The sequence below is a fragment of the Dermochelys coriacea genome, chromosome 14 (genome assembly GCF_009764565.3).
Source record: "Dermochelys coriacea isolate rDerCor1 chromosome 14, rDerCor1.pri.v4, whole genome shotgun sequence".
Taxonomy (NCBI): domain Eukaryota; kingdom Metazoa; phylum Chordata; order Testudines; family Dermochelyidae; genus Dermochelys; species Dermochelys coriacea.
Window position 1 is genome coordinate 32589362 of NC_050081.1, and position 25724 is coordinate 32615085.

The 25724-nt window shown below is 43.9% G+C and overlaps 2 pseudogenes; one reads left to right on the plus strand and one right to left on the minus strand.

Annotated features, from left to right (window-relative positions):
- Nucleotides 1–6647: 6647 nt before the first annotated feature.
- On the plus strand, nt 6648–11843 carry LOC119843071 (annotated as a pseudogene).
- A 4896-nt stretch (nt 11844–16739) lies between these two features.
- LOC119842524 lies at nt 16740–17653 on the minus strand (annotated as a pseudogene).
- Nucleotides 17654–25724: the final 8071 nt, after the last annotated feature.

A 25724-nucleotide genomic window follows, 5' to 3' on the forward strand; every position in this document is an offset into this window, starting at 1 on the left:
CACAGAGACCCCTTCCTGCTCACTCAGACAGAAACAGATACACCCCTATGTAAAAAGAAAAGGAGTACCTGTAGCACCTTAGAGACTAACAAATTTATTAGAGCATAAGCTTTCGTGAGCTACAGCTCACTTATCGGATGCATCCGATGAAGTGAGCTGTAGCTCACAAAAGCTTATGCTCTAATAAATTTGTTAGTCTCTAAGGTGCCACAAGTACTCCTTTTCTTTTTGCGAATACAGACTAACACGGCTGCTACTCTGAAACCCCTATGTAAGTCACTGATCATACACCCACATCTCACACATCCACACAAACCCCAGTTTTTCTCCAGCTTTATGGTGATATGTAAAGAAGCTGATGGCAGCCAATCTGAAAATCAGAGAGATGTGCTTGTGTGTCTTTCACTGAGTGGTTGTGGGAACAAACACATAAGTTATTCAGCTATAGAGTCCATGAAGCATACCTGGACTGGAAGACGCATAACCTCCCTGATTCTTCACCGGTGCAGACTGTCTAGGTTGCTGAAAGGAGACTTATAAATACAATGTGTGCTTTAAAGGGCCTTTGGGGAAAGGTCCCTGAGGTCCCATCATGGGATGTATGATGCTCACAGATGGCAAAATCAGAGCTCTGTTTATTTTTCATATTATCATAGCTATGCACAGAAATTACAATGAAAGAAACATCAGGCCAAACTAAACTCCTGGAGTTACATTGATTTCAATGGTTTCAGAATGGCAGCTGTGTTAATCTGTATCAGCAAAAACAACGAGGAGTCCTTGTGGCACCTTAGAGACTAACAAATTCATTTAGGCATAAGCTTTCGTTGGCTAAAACCCACTTCATCGGATGCATGGAGTGAAAAATATAGTAAGCAGTATATATATTGTAGCACATGAAAAGATGGAAGTTGCCTTACTAAGTGGGGGTGGGGGATCAGTGCTAACGAAGCCAATTTAGTTAAGGTGGAAGTGGCTTATTCTCAACAGTTGACAAGAAGGGGTGAATATCAAGAGAGGGAAAATTACATTTGTAGTGCTAACAAGGCCAGTGCAATCAAGTTCAATGTCATCCATTTCCAACACACTTTCTTGTCAACTGTTGGAAATGGGCGACGTTCACCTTGATTGCATTGGCCTCATTAGCACTGAACCCCCACTTGGTAAGGCAACCCCCATCTTTTCATGTGCTCTAATATATATATATATATATATATATATATATACTGCTTACTGTATTTTTCACTCCATGCATCTAATGGAGTGGATTTCAGCACACAAAAGCTTATGCCCAAATAAATTCGTTAGTCTCTAAGATGCCACAAGGACTCCTTGTTGTTTTTGCTGATTTCAGTGGCTTACTCCTGAATGATGCCACTGTGAAACAGATTATATGTGTTTGATGAACAGATAGGAAGTTTGAAGTGAATATGGTCCAGGAGTGTTTTGCACATGGGAGAGGTAGAAAGCTCAAGATCAAAGAGAGGTGGGTTGACAAGAGAAATTTAGTACTAATTATCAATAGCAGATCTATTATGTTAATCGGTGAGTGAGAGGAGAATCAGTCCTTGGAAGCCGTGACCATAATGTAATTAAATGTCACATCCTTGTGGGGGGGGGAAATGCCAAAGAATTCCACCACAGTAGAATTAACTTCAAAAAGGGCAACTACACAAAAATGAGGAAGCTAGTTTAATGGAAATTAAAAGGAGCAGTCACAAGGGTAAAATCCCTGCAAAGTGAATGGAGACTAGTCAAAAATATAACAGAGGCTCAAACTAAATGTATATACACACACAAAAACAACACCATGGCTAAAACAGCAGAGTAAAAGAAGTGATTAGAGGCAAAAAGGTATCCTTTAAAAACTGGAAGTCAAATCTTACTGAGGATGATAGAAAGGAGCATAAACTCTAGCAAGTCATGTGTAAAAGTATAATAAAGCAGGCCAAGAAAAATATGAAGAGCAACTAGCTAAAGACACAAAACTAACAGCATTTTTTTAAGTACAACAGAACAAGAAGCCTGCCAAACAATAATTGGGGTAATCAAGGTGATAAAGGAGCATTCAAGGAAGACAAGAGAATTACAGGGAAGCTAAATGAATTCTTTACATCTGTCTTCACTGCAGAGGATGTGAGGGAGATTCCCACACCTGAGCCATTCTTTTAGGTGACAAATCTGAGGAACTGTTCCAGATTGAGATGTTAATATGGGAGGTTTGGAACAAATCAATACATTAATCAGAAATAAGTCATCAGGACCAGATGGTATTCATCTGAAGGAACTCAGATATGAAATTCAGAACTTCTAACTGTGGAATGTAACCTATCCCTTAAATCAGCCTCTGTACCAGATGACTGGAGGGTAGCAAATGTAACGCCAAATTTTATAAAAGTCTCCAGCGGCGATCCCGGCAATTACAGGAAGTAAACCTGTCAGTATCAGGCAAATTGGTTAAAACTATAGTAAAAAACAGAATTATCAGATGTAAGCAATGTGGTTGTAGCCATGTTGGTCCCAGGATATTAGAGAAACAAGGTGGGTTAGGTAATATCTTTTATTGGACCAACTTCTCACACATACATTATAGAATTATCAGACACATAGATGAATGTGATATGTTGAGGAAGAGCCAACATGCCTTTTGTATAGGGAAATCATACCTCACTAATCTATTATAATTATCTGTGGGGCTCAACAAGAATGTGAACACGGGTGATCCAGTGGACATAGTGTACTTGGACTGCCAGAAAGCCATTGGCAAGGTCCCTCAATCAAGACTCTTAAGCAAAGTAAGCAGTCATGTGATAAGTGGGAATGTCCTCTCATGGATCAGTAACTGGTTAAAAGGCAGGAAACAAAGGGAAGGAATAAATGGTCAGTTTTCACAGTGGAGAGAGGTAGATAGCAGGGTCCCCAAGGATCTGTACTGGGACCAGTGCTGTCCAATATATTTATAAATGATCTAAAAAAAGTGGTAAACAGTGAGGTGGCAAAGTTTACAGACAATATAAAATTACTCAAGATAGTTAAGTCCAAACCTGACTGTGAAGAGTTACAAAGGGATCTCGCAAAACGGGGTGAATGGGCAATACAATGGCAGATGAAATTCAATGTTGATAAGGGAAAAGTAACACACATTGAAAAAAATAATCCCAGCTATACATAAACCATGGTGGAGACTAAATGAGCTATCACCACTTCAAAAAGAGATCTTGGAGTCATTGAGGATAAATTTCTGAAAACATCTGCTCAATGTGCAGCAGCAGTCAAAAACGCTAACAGAATGTTGGGAATCATTAAGAAAGGGATAGATAATAAAACAGAAAATATCATAAAGCCAGTATATAAATCCATGGTATGCCCAAACCTTGAATACTATGTGCAGTTTTTGTTGCCTCATCTGAAATATATATATATATTAGAATGGGAAGAGTGCAGAGAAGAGCAATAAAATTGATTAGGGAACAGCTTCCATATGAGAAGCAATTAAAAAGACTCATGTTGTTCAGCTTAGAAAAGAGATGACTAAGGGGGGATCTGATAGATGTCTATAAAATCATGAATGGTATGGAGAAAGTGAATAGGGAAGTGTTATTTACTCCTTCATATAACAAAGAACTGGGTTCATCCAATGAAATTAATAGACAGCAGGTTTAAAACAAACTTAAGGAAGTACTTCACAAAACCCACAGTGGAACCTGTGGAACTCATTGCTAGGGGATGTTTTGAAGACCAAAATATAACTGGATTCAAAAAGGAATTAGATAAGTTCATAGTGGGTAGGTCCACCAATGGCTATTAATCAAGATGGTGAGGGACACAACCCCATGCTCTGGTTGTTCCCAACCCTCTGACTGCCAGAAGCTCTGAGTGGACGACAGGGGTTGGATCCTGTTCTGTTCATTTCCTCTGGATTGTCCTGTTCTGTTCATTCCCTCTAAGAACCTGGCATTGGCCACTGTCGGAAGACAGGATATTGGTCTAGATGGACCATTGGTCTGACCCAGTATGGCCATTCTTATGACTCTAGAGGAGTTATGCCTGATTTACAATCAGTTGAGTGAGAGGAGAATCATCCCCAGTGATGCCAATGAAGTTATTCCTGATTTACTCTGCAGTGAATGAGAGGAGAATCATCCCCATTGACTGCAGTGGAGTTACTCCCGATTTACAAGGGGGTGAGTGAGCAGAGAACCAGGCCACGTCTGTCGAGCATTGAACAAAGGGTAAAATTATGGACTTCCCTCTCCACACATACCCCATGATTCACTGCAGCAGCTCAGTCACAGGGAGAGACTACTGTGCACCATGGAAGATGTAGTCTAGCCAGAGAAGAAAGCCCATGGAGCAGAATGAAAATGTGGGACTTGGAACTGCTTTTCCCATAGGATACCGCGGTGACTCTGACAGATACAAAGATCAATGTCAACCCAGCCCAAATCTACATGAAACATTCAGTTTTGGGTCAACAAATTGAAGTGTAACAGTTTCATTCCAGAATGTAGAAATTCTTTGAAGTTCACACATCAGTTATTTTTGGGATGGATGGGCAGGGGCAGAAGGTGGTTAAAGTCTTGTTCTTGTTCAATGTAACTGAAGTTCCTTCATTTGAGTTCCTCTTGATTTTGCACCAGCATAAGTGAGAATAAATTTGGAACAACTGATTTCATTAGTTACTCCTAATTCCCACCGCGTTGTGTGAGAGGAGAATCAAGGCTCATGGTGTTCAGTGGTGTCATAAATATAAAGGGAAGGGTAACAACCGTCCTGTATATAGTACTATGAAATGCCTCCTGGCCAGAGGCACAAAATCCTTTTACCTATAAAGGGTTAAGAAGCTCAGGTAACTTGGCTGGCACCTGACCAAAAGGACCAATAAGGGGACAAGATACTTTCAAATCTGGGGAGGGGGGAGGTTTTAGTCAATCTGTTCTGTGTGCTTGCCAGACACAGATCAAGGAAGGAAGGAAGCAATCCAACTCCATTAGAATTAGTAAGTACTAGTAAGGGAATGTGTTAGTTTATTTTTGTTTTGGCTTGTGATTTTCTCTGTGCTGAGAGGAAGGTGTATTCCTGATTTTCTTTTTCTAATTTAAAGTTTTGCCCAGAGGGAAATCCTCTGTGTTTTTGAATCTTTTCTTACCCTGTAAATTTATTTTCCATCCTGATTTTACGGAGGTGATTTTTACCTTTTTTTTTTTAAAGAACCTGACTGATTTCTCTATTGTCCGGGAGACCCAGGGGTTTGGGACTCTAATCACTTTGTACCCTATTGGTTGGGATATTATTCTCAAGCCTCTGCAGGAAAGGGGGTGTAAGGGCTTGGGGGGATATTTTGGGGGAATAGGAACTCCAAGTGGTCCTTTCCCTGATTCTTTGTTAAATCACTTGATGGTGGCAGCGTATCATCCAAGGGCAAAGAATTTTTGCCTTGGGGAATTTTTACTCTAAGCTGGTAGAAATAAGCTTAGGGGTCTTTCATGCGGGTCCCCACATCTGTACCCTAGAGTTCAGAGTGGGGAGGGAACCCTGACAAATGGAGTTACTCCTCATTTACACCAGGATGAGTGAGAGGAGAATATGGTCCATTGACTTCAAGTAGAGTCACTCCTGATTAACACCAAGATGAGCCTCAGGAGAATCAGCCCCACTGAGTGCAAAGGGATTACTCCTGATTTACACTGGAGTGAGTGAGGGGAGACCTAGACCCACTGTAATTGTACACATGGGGTGAGTGAGAGAAAAATCTAGCCATACAGAAAGCTATTCAAATATCAAATTTTAGACTATAGACTTCGGTGGATTTACTATTGCTGTGACTCCATTGAGCTAGATCCTCAGCTGATGTAACTCTGTGTTGCTTCATTGAAACCATTATCTGGCTGGCTGGCCAACTTCATGTGTTAATCCTGATATACTCTGACATGATTTTTTTTCTCACAGAGTTAAAATTTCACCTGGTTCAGTTACCCATCCTGGACAAATATCAACTGATCAATCCTCATAGTAACTCACCATACCCCAATAGTGTCATTAATAAATATTATTATCCCCATCTTACAGATAGGTCAGCCTAAGCACAGAGGTTAGCAAGGGACTCCCCCTTGCAAGCCCCAGGAATTTTAAATCTCATTTCCTGTTTGCTGGCTTCCCAGAGGAGCTTCCCAGGTGGCTTCCCAGGGGAGCATAGCTGGCTATTACACCAAATGTGCTTCCACTTGTACTACTGCTGAGTTGTTGGACCTGATCAGTTTATGGGGAGAGGAGTCTGTTCAATTGCAGCTGCCAAGTGACCCGTAGGAATCGGGACACATGTGGGCAAATTTCTCAGGGCTTGTGCGAAAAGGGTTATGAATGGGACACGCAGCAGTGCAGAGTGAAGATAAAGGAGCTGAGGCAGGCGTACCATCACTCTGGTAGTGCACCTAAGACCTGCCGCTTCTTTTAGGAGCTGAATACTATCCTCTGTGGTGACCCCACCTCCATCATCGATTGCCCCACAGATACTTCACATGGAGATGAAAGAGGGGGTAACCCGAGGCTGAAATTATGGATGAAGAAGTTGAGCTAGAAGAGGATGTGGTGCTCCCAGTGGGGTCACCTGGTGGGGCAGGAACTTTTCTCCACTCCAGAAGTGCTCAATGGGGAGCAGGAAGCAGATGAGACTTTGGGTAAGTTGCTGTGGCTTGTGTAGGGAATCAAAAAATGGGAGGCAGGTAGAGTTTTCTGTGAGCTGGACATTTCCCTGTGTAGCTAATCTACATCTCCAAGCAGGGTGTCGATGGACATCGAGACCTGCAGGGAATCCTCCAGATAGAGGCTCTGGAAAGTTTCCAGGAGGTATTTGTTAATCCTCTGTAGCAGATTCCAAGGGATTGCAGCCTTGTTAGTTCCTCCATTGTAGGAAACTGTACCATGCCATTTAGCAATCCCTGGAGCTAGGACCAAAGCAGCACATAGCTGAGCTGCATATAGACCGGGGTGAAAGCCGCAAGCATTCAGCAGTTGAACCTTGGTTTCTCTCGTCACCCTCAGCAGCGAGATGTCAAGCCAGCAGGTTGGCTGCCTGTGAAAAAGTGTGGGATAATTTTAGAATGAGATCCCTGCAAAGCTGCCCTACCTTTTTGTCCGTATGCACAACTGCCTTCCCCCACTCCCGACACTCACCATGATTGGGGTGCTCGCGGAGCTGTGTGCCTCCCTAGAGTCTCAGAGAGAAAGTGATTTCTACCTGCAAAATGCCCTGTTTACTAAAATGTTTCAGTTGTTTGCTGGAATGTAACAATCCCTCTTCTGTTCAGCACAGACCTTGAAGAACACGCCACGCACCCCTGCGGACCGGCTGCAACAGATAAGAAAAAAACCTAGGCACAACAAAGACGACATGTTCGGCGAGGTTATACAGCACGGTGAGAGATAGACCAGAGAATGGAAAGAGTGCTGGGAAGCGAAAGTGAGAACAGAAAGGCAATTGCTGCTTTTGCTAGGGAAGCGACAGAGCAGATGCTAAAAGTGATGGAGGATCAGATAGAGCTGCTCAAGTCCCTGATCCAGCTGCAGACTGAGCAGATCCGAGTTCAAGCGCCACTGCAGCAGATGCACAATTCTTTGCCAACCCCACCCCCCTCTATGCCCACACATTCCTTTTCACTCCACGGCACTCCTGAGTTTCCCCATCGCTCCACCCCCTCTGACCGCTGGCACAATGATAGCTGGAGCCACACACAGTTGTGAGGTTTTACCCTTTTTAAAAATAAATAAAGGCTGAGGTATTTAATTGTACAGCATTTTTATTCTATGTTTTACAAAAGGGTATAGCAATCTGTTCACTCTCAGGAACAGGCTTCTAAAGCATTGTGTTGCACAGATCTAGGGCCCCAAAATTGTACATGGATGCAACAGGGAAGCAACTCCAAAGAAGACATGTGTTAGTGCCCCTCATTGTCAAAGTGGTTCCTCAAAGCCTCTCTGATGTTAATAGCCGCCCTCTGGGCTCCTCTAACAGCCTCAGCATCTGGCTGTTCAAACTGTGCAGCCAAGTGCTCTGCCTCAGTGCTCCACACCTGAGCAAACATTTCACCCTTAGATTCACACAGATTCTGCAAAGTGTAGCACGCAGCTATGACCATGGGAATATTATCCTCGGTATCCTCTAGCTTGCCATTGAGACACCTCTAGCGACCTTTCAAACAGCCAAAGGCACATTCGACTACCATGCGGCACCCTCTCAGCCTGTTGTTAAAATGCTCCTTGCTGCTGTGCTGGTGCCCTGTGTAAGGTTTCATGAGCCAGGGCTGTAAGGGGTGAGCCAGGTCTCCCAGGATTACTATGGGCATTTCCACATCCCTCACTGTGAACTTGTGGTCTGGAAAGAAAGTCCCTACCTGCAGCTTTCTGTACAGGCCACTGTTCCTGAAGATGTGTGCATCATGCACCTTTCCAGACTAGCATGGATTGATATCCATGAAATGCCCCTGGTGATCCACAAGTGCCTGCAACACCATGGAGAAATATCCCTTCCTACTGATGTATTCAGAGTCAAGGTGGTCTGGCGCTAAAATTGGAATGTGTGTGCCATCCATCTCCCCGCCACAGTTCGGGAAACCCATCTCTGCAAAGCCATCCACTATTTCATGCACATTTCCCAGAGTCACGGTCCTATGCAGCAGGATGTGATTTATTGCCCTGCACACTTGGAGTAATACAGCCCCAACAGTGGACTTTCCTACTCCAAATTGATTTGCAACTGACCGGTAGCAGTCTGGATTCTCCAGCTTCCACACAGCGATTGCAACACGCTTCTTTACCAGAAGGGCAGCTCTCAATCTGGTGTTCTTGTGCCGCAGGTCAGGGGCCAGCTCAGCACATAGCTCCAGGAAGGTTGCTTTACACATCCTAAAGTTCTGTACTCACTGGTCATCATCCCACACCCACATGACAATGCGATCCCACCAATCAGTGCTTGTTTCCCTAGCTCAAAAGTGACGATCTACCGTACGCAACTGCTCTGTGAATGCACAAAGTACTGATAAGTTGCTGCCATCCATATCACACTCGGGTGCCTGCAATTCATCCTCTGCTAACTTTGGAAGTAACTCCAAGAGTGCCATAAAAACAAAGGGAAGGGTAAACACCTTTAAATCCCTCCTAGCCAGAGGAAAAACCCTTTCACCTGTAAAGGGCTAAGAAGCTAAGATAACCTCGCTGGCACCTGACCAAAATGACCAATGAGGAGACAAGATACTTTCAAAGCTGGCGGGGGGGAAACAAAGGGTTCTCTCTGTCTGTGTGTTGCTTTTGCCGGGACCAGAGCAGGAATGCAGGTCAGAACTCCTGTAAAGGGTTAATAAGCATTCTAGTTAGATATATGTTAGATTCTGTTTTGTTTAAATGGCTGGTAAAATAGCTGTGCTGAATGGAAGGTATATTCCTGGTTTTGTGTCTTTTTGTAACTTAAGGTTTTGCCTAAAGGGATTTTCTATGTTTTGAATCTGATTACTCTGTAAGGTATTTACCATCCTGATTTTACAGAGGCGATTCTTTTACTTTTTCTTTAATTAAAATTCTTCTTTTAAGAACCTGATTGCTTTTTCCTTGTTCTTAAGATCCAAGGGTTTGGGTCTGTGTTCACCTATGCAAATTGGTGAGGATTTTTATCAAGCCTTCCCCAGGAAAGGGGGTGTAAGGCTTGGAGGGATTTTGGAGAGAGGAAAGATGTTTCCAAGTGGGCTCTTTCCCAGTTATATTTTATTAGACACTTGGTGGTGGCATCAATAAGGTCCAGGGACAAAAGGTAAAATTGTTTGTACCTTGGGGAAGTTTTAACCTAAACTGGTAAAAATAAGCTTAGGGGGGTTTTCATGCAGGTCCCCGTATCTGTACCCTAGAGTTCAGAGTGGGGAAGGAACCTTGACAGAGTAACTGTGCTTCCATGCGCAATGTCCTCACGACAGTTAACAGTGCATAAGAGAGAAATACGGGATCCATCCTCTCTCACTGCAGATGCTGGTGTGCACCACAAAAGAATGACAGTTGGAAAAATGGCGCAAAAGGAAGCCAGAGACCTTTGGAGGGGTGGGACACACAGCAGTGCATGATGCTACATTTTGCACATCCTAGGATGCGCCGCGCTCTGTTTCCGCATTCCCACAACACCTAGTTACGGATGGTGTCGCCAGGCACTGTGGGATACATACTAACAGTCCATTCCTCTCACTGTGGACAAAGGTGCCCCAAATGTGCACATGATCTGTCGACAGAGGGAGCAAACACAGACACGCTTTGGTGACTTTGCTTTTGTCAATTTTTCCTTGGTGACATTAGTTTCATGGAAAAAACTTGCCAGTGTAGACAAACCCTTAGGCATTGGTGTAAAAATCAGCTCTCAGTGTGACAAGGCAATGCTTATGCCTTTACTTGTGAGTATATACAGAAAGCTGTCAATGGTCTCAGAGCACTGTGAAGATGTTAAATACTTATGTCTATCAGTAGATAACAAGCCATTTTACAAGGTACCATTAACCTCATTTTACAGCTGTGGAAACCGAGGTACAGAACTACATGGCTTTCTCAAGGTCACACTGAGTCAGGAATAGAACCTTGCTTTCTTGAGTCTCAGATTTCACCCATGGCACTAGATTACACAGCATAATGGGGGGTAATTGAGGTACTAGCCCAGCTGGAGGTGTGGGGTTACAGTATCTATAAACATGGTATTGGCAGGAAAAAGATGCCTAGAAAAGCAGAGATCCTGCAAAGCTCATCCACAACTACATTTAAACAACAACAAAATTACAATGACACTACATAACTCCAAATTATCTTTTTTAATGTCATATTTCACAGGTTATTTATTTAATTACATTTCTTGATAGGGCCCATCGCAGATACAGATTGGGGAAATCAAACTTCCATCACAGAATTCATCCTCCTAGGATTCGGGAATCTCCCTCAACTGCAGGTTCTTCTCTTCCTGCTGTTTCTAGTGATCTACATTGTGACCATGGCCGCGAACATCCTCGTTGTTGCACTAGTTGTGGCTGATCAGCACCTTGTACTTCTTCCTGGGGAACTTGTCCTGCTTGGAAACCTGCTATGCCTCCACCATCCTGCCCAGGATGCTGGCCAGTCTCCTGACTGGGGACAGAACCATTTCTGTCAGTGGCTGTGTTGCACAACTTGATTTCTTTGGTTCTCTGATAGCTGTGGAATGTTGTCTCTTATCAGTGATGTCTTATGATCGGTATTTAGTGATATGCAAACCAGTGCATTATGCAGCCCTTATGAATGGCAGGCTCCACTTCTGACTGGCAGCTGGGTCTTGGCTAAGTGGTTTTGTGGCTTGCACCATCACTGCAAGTTGAATATCACAAATGATTTTTGTAGCCCCAATGAAATTGACCATTTCTTTTGTGATTACACCCCATTAGTAAATTGTCCTGCAATGACACCAGCCGATGGCTCTTGAGACCTTTCTGTTCTCCTCCATATTAACACTGCCTCCCTTTCTATTAACCCTGGCATCCTACATGTGTGTCATCACCACCATCCAGAGAATTCCTTCCACCACTGGGAGGCAAAAGGCATTTTCCACCTGCTCCTTTCACCTCATTGTGGTTACACTCTACTATGGGACACTAATCATTGTCTATCTGCTACCAGACACCAACTCATTGAGAGACCTGCGCAAAGCATTCTCTCTCTTCTACACTGTCCTGACACCCCTGGTCAATCCCCTCATCTACAGCCTGTGAAACAAAGAGGTCAAGGAGGCCTTGAGAAAAGCTGTTAGCGAGATTATGAATTTCATGACAAATAGCAAACTATTTTGTATGTAATTATTGTATTTTGCAATAAAATCAAGATAAGGGGAGCTCATCTGATGGGGTGATGCTGTGAATCACTGCTTGTCCTGGCAGCCCTTACCCATTAGAGCAGTTCTATTAAATACAATGGGACTCCTGATGTGAGGAAGAGCTACATGTCAGAATAAGGGCAGCAGGGCCAAGCAACCTCTGACTCATGTTTCTCTCTGCTGGTATGGCAATATCAGTTAACATGGGCTTGTTTGTCATAATGAGTTTTATTATTATTATTATTGTTGTTGTTGTTGTTGTTATGATTTAGCACAGAAATATCTCTCTTTGTTTCCATCTGAGGTGTCATTCACACTTCCATGGGGTTCTAGAAATGAGAAATCAGAATGATTTGCTGTGTAACCTTCCCTTTCTTCAAAATGGGTATCATAATAGCTACACCCCTCATGTGGCCTTGTGAATATGAAAACATTAAGATTCAGACTGGACTCTGTGTTTACTTGCCATGATACAACATCTTGCTATGTAATGGCTTTGACTTTAGTGGGTTTACATCAGTGTAAAATCACAAGGGCAGATATGGTTTGCTACCATACCTGCCCCTGTGATTTTACACTGATGTGTGTGGAAATATTATGATAGGTAGCAGCAGGGTAGCTAGAAATTAATCTAAAATTGGTGGAATCTGAGTGGCTTCCTTTCCAGTCAGTAGAATTACATTGGTGCTAATGTGGACAGAATCAATGCAACTTTAGTGTAAGTGGGAGGAGTATCAAACTCTATAATCACATTATCCAGGTAATGAACCCTCATGGTGTGAGAAAATTGCCTACAGGGTCAGGAAGAAGCAATTTCCATACACACTTTGCGGTCTGGTTATCTTTTCACTTATTTCAGTTTTACACCAGTATAACTGTGATGACTTCTCTGGAGTTACTCATAATTTACACCAGCATAAGTGAGAGGTAGATTTGGCCCAATGACTTCAGTAGAGTTACTTCTGATTGATATTTGGGTGAGTGAGAGAGGAATCAGCCCCACTGAATCCCATTGAGTTACTCCTGATTTGCACCAAGTTCAATGAGAAGAGAATGAGCCCACATGATTATAGAATATTGCACAAACAGTGAAGTTTATGTGGATTTCCCTATTCACTAACGTCTGCAGGAGCTCAGTCCATAACAACCCCTACTGCTGCCTCAGTATTGGCCAATTCCACTGAGATTACCATAGCAACCTAGCAGAGTTAGATGCCCTGTGCTCAGACTTCCAATGATAATTGGGACCTAATTCCCCTAGGCTCCTGCAAAAACCAGAACCTCAGTGAATATCAGATAGCCCTGGTCTACACTAGGCGCTGAGGTCAAATTTAGCAGCATTAAATCGATGTAACCCTGCACCCATCCACATGACGAAGCCCTTTTTTTCAACTTAAAGGGCTCTTAAAATCAATTTCCTTACTCCACCCCTGACAAGGGGATTAGCGCTGAAATCGGTTTTGCTGGGTCGAATTTGGGGTACTGTGGATGCAATTATACAGTATTGGCCTCTGGGAGCTATCCCAGAGTGCTCCATTGTGACCGCTCTGGACAGCACTCTCAACTCAGATGCACTGACCAGGTAGACAGGAAAAGGCCCGCAAACTTTTGAATTTCAATTTCCTGTTTGGCCAGTGTGGCAAGCTTCAGGTGACCATGCAGAGCTCATCAGCAGAGGTGACCATGCAGAGCTCATCAGCAGAGGTGACCATGATGGAGTCCCAAAATCGCAAAAGAGCTCCAGCATGGACCGAACGGGAGGTACGGGATCTGATCGCTGTATGGGGAGAGGAATCTGTGCTGTCAGAACTCTGTTCAGTTTTCAAAATGCCAAAACATTTGTGAACATCTCCCAGGGATGAAGGACAGAGGCCATAACAGGGACCTGAAGCAGTGCCGCGTGAAACTTAAGGAGCTGAGGCAAGCCTACCAGAAAAACAGAGAGGCGAATGGCCGCTCCGGGTCAGAGCCCCAAACATGCCACTTCTATGATGAGCTGCATGCCATTTTAGGGGTTCAGCCACCACTACCCCAGCCGTGTTGTTTGACTCCTTCAATGGAGATGGAGGCAACACGGAAGCAGGTTTTGGGGATGAGGAAGACGATGAGGAGGAGGTTGTAGATAGCTCACAGCAAACAAGTGGAGAAACCAGTTTTCCAGACAGCCAAGAACTATTTCTCATTCTGGACCTGGAGCCAGTACCCCTAAACCCACCCAAGGCTGCCTCCCGGACCCACCAGGCGGAGAAGGGACCTCTGGTGAGTGTACCTTTTAAAATACTAGACAAGGTTTAAAAGCCAGCATGTTTAATGATTAATTTGCCCTGGCATTTGTGGCTCTCCTGGATATACTCCCAAAACCTTTGCAAAAGGTTTCTGGGGAGCGCAGCCTTATTCCATCCACCATGGTAGGACACTTTACCACTCCAGGCCAGTAGCACGTACTCGGGAATCATTGTAGAACAAAGCATTGCAGTGTATGATTGCTGGCATTCAAACAACATCCGTTCTTTATCTCTTGGTGTTATCCTCAGGAGAGTGATATCATTCACGGTCACCTGGTTGAAATAGGGTGCTTTTCTTAAGGGGACATTCAGAGGTGCCCATTCCTGCTGGGCTGTTTGCCTATGGCTGAACAGAAATGTTCCCCTCTGTTAGCCACGCAGTGGGGGGAGGCAAAATGCAACCTTGGAATGAAAGCACTTGTGCTATGTATGTAATGTTAATGGCAAGGTTTATCGTGAAAGAGTGTACCCATTGTTCTATAAAATGTGTCTTTTCAAATACCACTGTCCCTTTTTTTTTTCTCCACCAGCTGCATGTGTTTCAAGGATCACAGGATCTTCTCCTTCCCAGAGGCTAGAGAGGATTAGAAGGCGAAAAAAACGCACTCGCGATGAAATGTTCTCTGAGCTCATGCTGTCCTCCCACACTGACAGAGCAAAGACAAATGCATGGAGGCAGACAATGTCAGAGTGCAGGAAAGCACAAAATGACCGGGAGGAGAGGTGGCGGGCTGAAGAGAGTAAGTGGCAGACTGAAGAGAGGGCTGAAGCTGAAAGGTGGTGGCAGCGTGATGAGAGGAGGCAGGATTCAATGCTGAGGCTGCTGGAGGATCAAACTAATATGCTCCAGCGTATGGTTGAGCTGCAGGAAAGGCAGCAGGAGCACAGACTGCCGCTACAGCCCCTGTGTAACTAACCGCCCTCCTCCCCAAGTTCCATAGCCTCCTCACCCAGACGCCCAAGAACACGGTGGGGGGGACTCTGGCCACCCAGCCACTCCACCCTAGGGGATTGCCCAAGTAACAGAAGGCTGGCATTCAATAAGTTTTAAACTTTTAAAGTGCTGTGTGGCCTTGTCCTTCCCTCCTTCACCACCCCTCCTGGGCTACCTTGGTAATTATCCCCCTATTTGTGTGATGAATTAATAAAGAATGCATGAATGTGAAGCAACAATGACTTTATTGCCTCTGCAAGCGGTGATTGAAGGGAGGTGGGGAGGGTGGTTAGCTTACAGAGAAGTAGAGTGAACCAAGGGGCCGGGGGATTTCATCAAGGAGAAACAAACAGAACTTTCACACCGTAGCCTGGCCAGTCATGAAACTGGTTTTCAAAGCTTCTCTGCATATACTGCTGGATAATGCATGTGGTGTTTAATGTGCTCCTAATTGCCAAAGTGATCTGAGCAGGCTCCATGCTTGCCGTGGTATGGCGTCTGCACAGAAAAAAGGCGCGGAACGATTGTCTGCTGTTGCCCTGACGGAGGGAGGGGTGACTGACAACATGGCTTACAGGGTTGGCTTACAGGGAATTAAAATCAACAAAGGGGGTGGTTTTGTGAGAAACTGAATGGCCGCCTCAAGGATAGAACTCAAAACCTCAAGGATAGAACTCAAAATTGGGTTTAGCAGGCTGTCGATTTCACAGAAGGAGGGAGGAGAAAATGAATACAAAACAAATCTGGTCTATTTCTTGTTTTGAGCCACTTCATCTATCTTTATACATCATGCTGGCAGCAGACTGTGCAGTACGACTGCTAGCCATCCTCATCTCCTGGGTGCTCGGCAGAAGACGGTGCAGTATGACTACTGGCAATCGTCTTCTGCTGGCTGCAAATTAAAAGACAGTGCACTGCCGGTAGGACTCAATCACCATGAGACGAAACAAGGGAAATGACCTGGCTGAGTCACTCCCATGTTTGCCCAGGCGCCCGGTTAAAAGAGCACCCAGGACTACGTCGACGACGGCTACTAGTCATACTGCACTGTCTGCTGCCAAAAGGCAATAAACTGCTGCTGTGTAGCAATGCAGTACCGCGTCTGCCAGCACCCAGGAGACATATGGTGATGGTTAGCTGAGCAGGCTCCATGCTTGCCGTGGTATGGCGTCTGCACAGGTAACTCAAGAAAAAAGGTGCAAAATGATTGTCTGCCCTTGCTTTTACGGAGGGAGGGAGGGAACGAGGGCCTCATGATATGTACCCAGAACCACCCACGACAATGTTTTAGCCCCATCAGGCACTGGGATTTCTACCCAGAATTCAAATGGGCGGTGGAGACTGTGGGAACTGTGGGATAGCTACCCACAGTGCAAAGCTCCGGAAGTCGACTGTTGCCTCGGTACTGTGGACACAGTCCGCCGACTACATGCACTTAGAGCATTTGTGTGGGGACACACACACTTGACTGTATAAAAATGCTTTCTACACAACCGACTTCTATAAATTCAACCTAATTTTGTAGTGTAGACATACCCATAGATAATATAGCATTCCCATTAGAGAAGTGGGGAGCTAGAGATATATGTTTTGATGGTTCACTTGATTTCCCCTCGCTGCCTGCATAAATCAATGATATCCAGGCCATTGGACAATAACGTCACGTCCTACTGAAAGCCTTTCTCAAGATTTCCTTGACGTCTTTATTCCTTACAGTGTAAATGAAAGGATTAAGCAATGGTGTCACAATAGTATTGAAGACAGAGACAATTTCGTTCATGTCCAGTGAGTTCTGTTTAGAAAGCTCGACGTTTAGGAAGATGACACAGCTGTACAATATAACCACAATGGTGAGACGGGCAGAGCAAGTGGAAAAGGCTTTTTTTCTGGCCTTGGGCAGATGGGATTCTCAGGACGATGGAGATGATGTAAATGTAGGAGACCAGGAGGACTGCACAGGAGCCCCGGATGACAATAAAGCAGATAGTAATGTACACCATCTCAATGAGATGCGTGTCTGTGCAGCTCTATCTAAGAATCTATGTCACAGAAGAAATGGTTGATGACCATAGGGCCACAGAAGGACAGCCTGGTGATCAGAAACGCTGGCACAGAAATAATCAGGAAGCCACCTACCCATGAGCCAATGGCCAACTGAGTGGAGAAGGAGCTGTTCATGATGGAGCTATAGTGCAATGGGTGGCATATGGCCAAATAGAGATCATAGGCCATGACAGCCAGGAGTAGAAATTCAGTGCAGCCTAAGGAGAAGACAAAGTACATCTGCAAGAGGTAGCTGAGGAAGGAGATGGTTTTGCTTTAGGACATGAGATTGGTAAGAGTCTTGGGGATGTTAGCTGTGGTGAACCAGATCTCCAGGAAGGACAGCTTGCAGAGGAAGTAGTACATAGGGGTACGGAGGTGACAGTGGGTCCCTGCTAAGGATATGATGGTGATGTTTCCTGTGAGTGTCAGAAGGTACATGAACAAGAATAGCATGAAGAGTGAGATTTGCAAATAACGAGAGCCAGGGAACCCAAGCAGAATAAATTCCTTCACATTGGTTTCATTTCCCTTCACCGTTGGGGCCAGGTGGTGTACCTGCCAAAACACATGAGACCATAAAGGGAAGACAAAGAATTACACAGGTGATTTTGTTTGATGCAGGTCATTGTTGACAGACAACAAGCTGAGCAGTCACACATGTATCAGGATTCTGAACACAACTTGTATGGTGTAGTGAACATTTAGTTCTCAATGGGAGCTGGGAACCCTCAGCACATTATCGGCTCAGGGCATTAGACAGAGATGGGCACCCATTCAGTTATCAGAGCTGGAAACTGAACTCAGGCATCCAGATTCCCAGTTCCTTTTTCTGAGCTGTTAGAACACACTCCTCACCCCGAGCCTGAAACAGCACCCAAGAGTCCTGGCCTATATTTTCAAAAGAGACTATTGTTTTGGGGATGACTGTTTTTGGATGTCTGCTTCGAGACATCTTAAAGGGAGGGCCTGGCCTCTAGTGGGCAACTTGGGCCCCTGACTCTAACAACAAAAGGACAGTCCGCTGTTGTCACTGATGATGATGATGGTGATACCCTCGTATTTGACTTATACCCCTTCTGAACCATTGATAATCGTGATGGTACCACAGACATCCAGACTCCATTCACCTCTCATTTTGGTCATGCTTTATAATAAGGTTCAATTAATAAATAATTGATGTTTTAATAAATGCTTGAGCAATTTTTATTCATTCCACCCATCAAAATATGTTGCTATAACCCTGACTTATAATCATTTGTAAAACTTTCTAATGATGTGCTTATAACCATCTGGAACATATACTGCTCATGTCTTTAATGTACTTGTACTCTATTAATTGCTTATAAGAAGGCTTGGAAAATTTCATTTTTTAAATAATTTCAACAAATAATATCAATGTTTCTTTTTTAAGCCTTGTTTTTTAATTTTTGCACAGTTGTGCAGAAATATGAGTTTTAAACATTTTTATTTTATTTTTATTAATTACTTTTCCACAGTGTGGGAACTTATGACAGGGGCACACAATGTGGGGGCTGTCAGGAAATAATTATTCAATGACAATACATGCTGAGATGTTCTCTAGCAATATTTGCCTTACTTTGCCTACCTATCAATTTCAATTATTATCAATGAAAATATTTTTTCATCGGTTTGTGTGTTTATGGTGAAATAGAATTTATTGACATTTACCTATAAAAACCTATTTAGAAAGCATTTATAAATAGTGCCCTAATACAAAGTGTGAGCTCATTTTCTTCAGTTTAATAAGCCCCTCTGCAAACTGTACTCTCTTTAGTATGTTTTCACAAGTGTAACTGATGTGAACTTAGTAAATAATTATGTTGATGGTACACAAGATGGAATGGACTCCGTGTCCTTCTTTCTGAAATGTGCTGACTACAGAGCTTTTTCATTCTTTCTTTTCTTTTCTTCTTGGCAAAAACTTATTTTTTCTCTCTAAAGACATCAGATCAGATTTGGAGTAAATACAGGGAAGACTGTTTTATTTTGGAAAGTGTAGAATCTGCATTATTTGCAAAACTACAATTATTCTTCAAGACAGCAAGAAGGTGAAACTGATCAGAAACTGACTATAAACACAACATAAATTGTCTAACCTGCTTTTATACTGTTGTGTGAGCACAATGCAGAAGCACAGGCTGGCATTCTCAAAGACGCTTGAGGGAATTAGGCACCCACATGCATTGCATTTCAGTGGGATTTGTTCATCTAACTCCTTTAGAAGCCGATGAAAATCCTATCTTAAAAAAACCCAGCACAAACAATGAAAAGAAAATCAGAATGAAAAATGTGTTCTGTTCAAGGAATCTAAACTAGTATTAATTTGAATGTTAGGAATAATAATAAGAAAATGTTGTGATTTCAATTAAAATTGTGTAAATCTTACGTATTCTGGGAAGATATTCAAAGAATTTTCAAAACATATTCTCTGTGTTGGATCTGTGAATGTATCCAGAATTGAGGGGAAAAATGATATCACATCAGATGCAGAAGAAACTGATCATGGAGAAAAAAACAATACAGTTATTTTTTTTAAAAGCAGACAATAATGCTGTTTCTCTAACACACACTCTTTGAAATTTGTCAAAAGGTTCTAGCTCTCAGCCTGCCCTAATGGACTCAACCATCAACTATCCTTAGTAGATTGTTTGCATATCTCCTTATATACTTATAATTGAAAATGAATTATCTATATTTTATATACTACTGTCTTCTTAATTGCTCTGTTCAGGCAAAATAAAAGTTTTTAACTCAGGAAGGCTTATTTCATCTGCTCAGAGGCAGCCTTGGGGCATGATCTTCAGAGAAATCCACAGACTTTCTCAGGAACTTTGGAGTGCATTGCTTATGGGGTGATCAAATAAATAACTCAAAGGCCAGTCCTCAAATTCCTACATCCCCATGTGGGTTTTCACCTACCTTCATAGAGTTCTTCTGCACTTAATTCTGAACAACTTTCATATGCTCGTACCTTGTGTCAAACCTCCATCCATTATTCTTGGATCTTGTCCCAAAAAGAGTTCGCTGAACAACAGAGTACAATGAGACATATTCTTTTGCCAGCCAAAGAATAACAATAATACTTAGTTCTTATGTGTAGCTTTAAATCAGTAGGTCTCAAAGCACTTTACCAGGGAGGCCAGGATCATTATCCCCCTTTTTACAGATGGGAAACTGAGGCACAGAAAGGGGAAGATTTACACCAGGTGTTTGAGAGGGGAATCAGCCCCACTGACTCCAGTGGAGTTACTTCTGGTTTACACTAGGGTGAGTGAGGAGAGAATCAGTCTCACTGACTTCAGCGATTCATAGATTTTAAAACCAGAAGGCACCATTATAATATAACCCCAGCCAGGGAATTTCACCCAATGATTCCCTCAGCAAACCAGTAATTTGTGTCTGAGCTACAGCGTATCTTTTGAAGGAGACATCCAGTCTTTATTTAAAGACTTCAGGTGATAGAGAACTCACCGCATCCTTGACAAGTTGTTCCAATGGTTAATTACCCCCATGGTGAAAAAATTGCTTCTTATTTCCAGGCTGAATTGGATCTTGTTCTGCTTTTGTCTGCTAGATTAAGGACACATCGACTATTGGGAATCTTCTCCTTTTGCAGGTACTTAGGGCGAAATTGTTAAAGATATTTAGGCATCTAAAAATGCAGATAGGAACCTAGTGGGATTCTCAAAAGTGCCTAGACAAATTAGGTGCTTAACTCCCATAGAAGTCGATGGCAGTGGGGTGATTTTTAAATCTACTGAGTCCAGCACTTGCAACCCCATCTACCTCTCCAACACCAGAGGGCACCACCGAGCCTGCACTGGCAGCAGCAGCAGATGACCCTACACAAGGGGCTCAGCCAGAGCCTGAAATACCCCATAGTGCACCAGCGGAGAGCAGTTCACAGTCAACGGAAACAGCCCCATCCCCTACATCGCTTCCAGAGGGACCAAGCCCAAGTCCACAATTCAATGAGGCACTGACGTCTCCAGCATCACGGGAACAGTTCCAGGCCAAGCAGGAAGCAGATGAAAGCCTCCAGAGAGCTTGGATGGTGGAATGGAGCAACTCGCCACCTCTCAGCTCTTCTAATCGATCCAGAGAATTAAGGGTTTGTCAGTTTACAGCCCTGGGAGGAGATGATGCTGAGTGGCCTGAAGGTGTCTACTACGAAGGAAAAAGTGACGGTGGCATGGAAGAGGTGAACCTCTCAATGACCCTCAAATGTATGCAGCGCCAGCAGATCAAGGAACTGTGCACTAACTATGCGCCGATGTTCTCAGCCATTCCAGGACGGACCAAATTGGCAAGTCACTTCATTGACATAGGTAATGTTCACCCAATTAAAGCCCAACCTTACCGGGTGTCTCCTCAAGCTAAAACTGCTATAGAATGGGAGATCCAGGATATGCTACAGATGGTGTAATCTGCCCCACTAACAATGCATGCGCATCTCCAGTGGTTCTAGTTCCCAAACCAGATGGGGAAATCCACTTTTGTGTGGACTACCGTAAGCTAAATGCTGTAACTCGCCCAGACAACTATCCAATGCCATACACAGATGAGCTATTGGAGAAACTGGGATGTGCCCAGTTCATCTCTACCTTAGACTTAACCAAGGGGTACTGGAAAGCACTGCTGGATGAATCCACCAAGGAAAGGTCAGCCTTCATCACATGTTGTGATGTATGAATTTAATGTGCTCCCTTTTGGGCTGCGAAATGCACCTGCCACCTTCCAAAACTGTAGATGATCTCCTAGTGGGATTGGGAGAATCTGCAGTCACCTACCTTGACAATATGGCCATCTTTTCTGATTCATGGGCAGAACACCTGGAGCATCTACAAAAAGTCTTCGTGCGCATAAGGGAGGCAGGATAAAAAGTGTCAAATAGGCTTAAATAGAGTGACTTCCCTTGGACACCAGGTGGGTCAAGGAACTATCAGTCCCCTACAGGCCAAAGTGGATGTTATCCAAAAGTGTCCCAAAGTCAAAGAAACAGGTCCAATCCTTCTTAGGCTTGGCCAGATATTACAGGCAATTTGTACTGCAATACATCCAAATTGCTGCTCCACTGACAGACTTAACCAGAAGGAAACAGCCACATGCAGTTCAGTGGACTGAGAAGTGTCAGAAGGCTTTTAACCAGCTTAAAGCGACACTCATGTCTGACTCTGTGCTAAGGGCCCCAGTCTTTGACAAACTGTTCCTAATAACCACAGATGCTTCCGAGCATGGTGTGGGAGCAGTTTTAATGCAGGAAGGACTGGATCAAGAATTCCATCCTGTCATGTTTCTCAGCAAGAAACTATCTGAGACAGAAAGCCACTGGTCAATCAGCAAAAAGGAATGTTACTCCATTGTGTACACGCTGGAAAAGCTACGCCCATACGTTTGGGGATGGCGTTTCCAACTACAAAAGACCATGCTGCGTTGAAGTGGCTTCACACCATCAAGGACAATAACAAAAAACTTCTTCGGTGGAGTTTAGCTCTCCAAGACTTCGATTTTGAAATACAACACATTTCGGGAGCTTCTAACAAAGTGGCTGATGCACTCTCCCGTGAAAGTTTCCCAGAATCAACTGGTTAAAATCGTCCTTGAAATGTGGAAAATATTGTTAGTTTTTATATAATCAGTAATATATCTAAAGGTATATGTGTCTTATTAACTCTGTTTTCTCCTAGAGCTCCAGGAAGAAATCACAGCCAGTGTGGAACTGGCTGTCCAAAACTATCTGTGATTTGGGGGGGCGTGTCATAAATATAAAGGGAAGAGTAACAACCTTCCTGTATATAGCACTATAAAAGCCCTCCTGGACAGAGGCACAATATCCTTTTACCTGTAAAGCGTTTAGAAGCTCAGGTATCCTGGCTGGCACCTGACCAAAAGGACCAATAAGGGGACAATATACTTTCAAGTCTGGGGGGGAGGGGCTTTTGTCTGTCTGTTCTGTGTCCTTGCCGGAGAGAGATCAAGAAAGCAAGCAATCCAGCTTCATTAGAATTAGTAAGTACTACCAAGGAAATGCATTAGTTTACTTTTGTTTTGTCTTGTGATTTTCTCTGTGCTGAGAGGAAGGTGTATTCCTGGTTTTCTTTTTGTAACTTTAAAGTTTTTGCCCAGAAGGAAATCCTCTGTGTTTTAGATCTGATTGCCCTGTGAGATTAGCTTCCCTTCTAATTTTACAGAGGTGCTTCTTTTATCTTTTTTCTTTCTAATAAAATTCTGTTTCTTTTAAGAGCCTGACTGATTTCTTTATTGTCCTAAGACCCAAGGGTTTGGGTCTGTGATCACTTTGTAACCAATTGGTTAGGATATTATTCTCAAGCCTCCCAGGAAACGGGTTGTAAGAGCTTCGGGGGATATTTTGGAGGAATAGGAACTCCAAGTGGTCCTTTCCCTGATTCTTTGTTAAATCACTTGGTGGTGACAGCATTTACCCAATCCAAGGTACAAGGGAGAATTTGTGCCTTGGGGAAGTTTTAACCTAAGCTGGTAGAAATAAGCGTAGGGGGTCTTTCATGCAGGTCCCCATATCTGTACCTTAAAGTTCAGAGTGGGGAGGGAACCCTGACAGGCATTCTTTACTGCCTTATGCTTAGGTGTTGGAAAGAGAAGTCATCTCTGGTGAATAATGGATCCTCCAGCTTCAAATCTTGAATATTTAGGTAAACTAAATAGTTATTAGAAAAGGAGTACTTGTGGCACCTTAGAGACTAACAAATCTCCCTTTGACTCATCTAAAGTGGCAACCCAAAAAAATCAAAATTAAATTGTATTTGATTTATTAATAGTGGGTTGGGTTCTTCTCTCACATAGAACCAAATAACTAAGTAGATTACTCTTGATTAGGCTGTTGAAACTCCAATGGAATTTCTTCCGAATTTAAACCAACATAACCCCATTCCCTTAAGAAAAGCTACCCCTCATTTACATGGAAAGGAGAATCACACCTATTGTTTTCAGCGCAGTAGCTTGTGATTTAGCCCAATGACATTGGGATGAGAATCAGACCCAATGTACTAGGGACTCGTGAGAAATGGCAGGCAATTGAGGCCTTTCCTGCATCCACCCAAAATGAAGAGCGTAGACACTAGCAGAAACTTGACTGGAATCTGGCTGAGTAAGACTCTCAGGAAGTTAGCGCATTGACATAAGTGCAGTCATGGCCAAGTAACAATATTGCCCCAGTAAGGCTGGTATTTTCAAAGGGGCCTAAGGGAATTAGGTGCTCAAGTCCCACTGAAAACCTAACTCCCATAGGCTCTTTTGAAAATACCATCCTAAGTGAGCACTGCGTAAATAATGAATGATAAGAAAGTAAATAACAAATAATGACTGATTAAACACCATGTAAACTTCCTATTTACCTCAAGGGTTGTCCACACTGCATGCTTCTTTTGGAGGCATGTAGAGTACAGAAATGGGCAGCCCTCTTGCAAGGGAATAAATCACAGTGTAGATGGTGAGGCACGGCTTAATGGAGTAAAGACACTCCTGAACCCTGTTTCTATGTTCTCAAGTCCAGACCCCACATGTCTCCTAACTCGCCCAAGCAGTGCTGTCTATACTGCTATTTTTAGTGTCCTGCTGCCTCCCCACCGCTGAAGGGTGAGGCATGCAGAAGGGGCAGCTAAAATGTGTAATGGGTGTTAGGAGCAGCAGAGTGTGAGGGCTGGGAAGGGATGACTGTACTTTATAAAGGGCACTGGGGAAGCAGAGGGTGAGGGACAGGGAAGGGGCAGCTACACTGTATAATGGACAGTTGGGCAGCAGAGGGTGGGGGTGTACAAGGGCCTGCTACACTGTATAATGGGCACTAGGGGAAGCAGACAGTGAGGGGTGGGGAAGGGGCGGCTATACAGTATAATGGGCACTAGGGGCATCAGAGGGTGAGGGGTGGGGAAGGGCGTCTATATTGTATAATGGGGAAGAGTGGCAGCAGAGGGTGAGAAGTGGGGAAGGGGTGGCTATACTGTATAATGGCCACTAGCAGCAGCAGATGGTGAGGGGAAGGAATGGGTCGCTATACTATATAATGGGCACTAGGGGCAGTGGAGTGTGAGGGGTAGGAAGGGGCAGCTATACTGTATAATGGGCACCGGGGGCAGCAGTGGGTGTGGGGTGAAGAATGGGCGGCTATACTGTATAATGGGTACTAGTGGCAGCAGAGGGTGAGAGGCAGGGAAAGTCCAGCTATACTGTATAAAGGACACTTGGCACAGCAGAGAGTGAAGGGCAGGAAGGGATGCCTAGTCTGTGTAATGACTACTAGGGGCAGCAGAGGGTTGGGGGTGTGCAAGTGGCAGCTATTCTGTATAATGGGGGCTAGGAGCAGCAGAGGGTGTGGGATGAGGAAGGGGCGGCTATACTAAAATTGGGCACTAGGGGCAGCAGAGAGTGAGGGGTGGGAAGGGGTGGCGACACTGTATAATGGGCATTAGGGGAAGCAGAGGGTGAGGGGCAGGGAAGGGGCAGATATACAGTATAATGAGTACTACAGGCAGCAGAGGGTAAAAGGCGGAAAAGTCTGGATATATTGTATAATGGGCACTCGGGGAAGCAGAGGGTGAGA